Source organism: Penaeus monodon, chromosome 5 (genome assembly GCF_015228065.2).
Source record: "Penaeus monodon isolate SGIC_2016 chromosome 5, NSTDA_Pmon_1, whole genome shotgun sequence".
NCBI classification, from domain to species: domain Eukaryota; kingdom Metazoa; phylum Arthropoda; class Malacostraca; order Decapoda; family Penaeidae; genus Penaeus; species Penaeus monodon.
Window position 1 is genome coordinate 24,536,510 of NC_051390.1, and position 2,500 is coordinate 24,539,009.

Below are 2,500 nucleotides of genomic sequence, written 5' to 3' on the forward strand. Positions count from 1 at the left end.
TTAGGGATAAAGAAAATGAATAAAAAATGATTAAGAAGTCTAAATATTGAGTAATATATCGAAAAGAGAATAGTTCAACAAATTGAACAGTTATCAGCATAACAAGGAATTGCTTTGTGCTGAGACAAGTACAAAGAATAACATCGATAAAGAACAAGAAAATTATAATAATAATAACAAAAATACACACGAGAAGCTAGAAAAAACGGAGTTATCATTATGAGACATGGAATAACTAAAAAAAAAAAATATATATATATATAATAATATTAATAAAGAAAAGAAAAAAAAATAGCGAAAGATTTTTCACATACAAACAACACAACACTCTCATTTGCATATCCACAGCATAAGCGAAAGGAAGATTAGCAAAGAGACAGATTTGATCTTTAATGAGACGATAGCAAACATGTCGAAATCTCATCAAACAACAACAACAAAAAAAATGGCTAAGGATACTAGGAATGGAACCAGACTGACTGACGAAATTAGGTATTCTGCTGCAATGCCACGGTCAGTCTGGCTTGAACCCCAAGCTTTTTTTTTTTTTTTTTTTTTTTTTTTTTACGAAATAAAATTGGAAGACAAGGTTGGAAATGGAAATTTTTGGTCTGATTCCTGTGTTCTGCTCCACGTGTGAATGTGGAGGAGGCAACAGACGAACTGACAAACGCACCCACACACATATGTGTGTGTGGGTGCGTGGACAGAGAGAGAGAGAGAGAGTGAAGAGAGAGAGAGAGAGAGAGAGAGAGAAAAGAGAAAGAGAGAGAGAGAGAGAGAGAGAGAGAGAGAGAGAGAGAGAGAGAGAGAGAGAGAGAGAGAGGGGGGGGGGGGAGATACATGCAGACAGACAGAAAGACAGAAAGACAGAGAGAGAGAACGAGAGAAAGAATGAACGACCAAGAAATCCAGAGAATTCCAGATCGGAAGAGAGAGAGAGAGAGAACAAAAGACGAAAGAGAGTCATAGAAAATGACCCTATGACTCCCCCCCCACCCCCGACAATCGAGCGGGGGGAGGGGAGGGGGGAGGTCCTGGTGATAGGGGAGGAAGTCTGGGTATCTCGAAGGGGGGAGGGGAGAGGAGGGAGAGGAGGGAGGGAAGGAGGGGAGGGAGAGGGAAGGGGTACCATGTTACACGAGACGAAGGCTGGGTATTTTAAAGGGATTGGGGGGGGGAAAGAGGGGGGGATACCCTGAGATCGAGGTGGTGGGTTGGGTATTTTGAAGGGAGGGGGGAGTAAGACAGGGGGTGGGGGTGGGGGGAAGAAGGAAAGTGATGAAAAAGATACCCAGAGAGAGGGAAAGAGAATCGGGTATCTTGAAGGAGAGAGGAGAGGGGAGGGAGATGAGGGGAGAGGTGAGAGGGGAGAGGAGAGAGAAGACAAGAGGGAGAGAGGAGAGAGAGGAGAGAGAGGAAGAGAAAGGAGAGAGGAGAGAGGAAAGAGAAGAGAGGAAAGAGAAGAGAGGAAGAAGGGAGAGGAGGAGACAGGGGAGGAGAAAAAGAGAGAAGAGCGAAGGGAGAGGAGAGAGAGGTGAGAGGGAAGAGCAGGAGACATTATGAACTCGGAATAGACAATAGTGCAAAATAGATGCCGCTCGTCCCCTCCCGGACGACGCTCGGGCGGTCAAATTTAACGAGTCGGGTCCCTTGTTCCCTCACAATCGCGCGCTCGCATTTTTATTCGTTACTTCTGCATAATTTCGCGCCCGTTCTCTTCCCCTCCATTTTCCTTGCCATTCAAGAATAGCCAACCCCCATTTTCCCAACCTCCCCCCCCCACACACAAAAAAAAGGATGGGAAAAAAGAAGGAAAAAAAAAAAATATCAGGGAAGACCGTCTCTGTGATTTCGATTATATATCGTATATTTTTTTCTCCTTTTGTCTTTTTCTCTCCGTTATTCCGTCCTCTCCATTTCTTCTTTACTACTCATTTCTATTCATTTTTTTTCTTTCTTTTTCTCCTTTTTCCTCCTCTCCCTCTTCCTCCTCCTCCTCTCCACCAACTCCTCCTCCTCCTCCTCCTCCTCCTCCTCCTCCTCCTCCTCCTCCTCCTCCTCCTCCTCCTCCTCCTCCTCCTCTCTCTTTTTTTCTTATTCCGACCTTCCGAATAATCTAGTCTTGCATTCTCATTGTCTGAAAGAAAGATGGAGGGAGTATTTAATCGTCTGAAGTGAGAGGAGGATTGCGCAGTCGAGCATGTTAACGAGATGGAGAATTTTGGACGGAGGGAAGGAGGGAGGGGAGGGAGGGGGGGAGGGAAGGAGGGAGGGAGGGAGAGAAGGAGGGAAAGGAGGGAGGGAGGGGGGGGAAGGAAGGAGGGAGGGAGGAGGGAAGGAGGGAGGGAGGGAAAGGAGGGAGGGAGAGAAGGAGGGAGGGAGGGAGGGAGGAGGGAGGGAGAGAAGGAGGGAGGGAGGGAAGAAGGGGGAGGGGGGGAGGGAGGGAAGGAGGGGGGAGGGAGGGAAGGAGGGAAGGAGAAAGGGAAGGAGGGAAGGA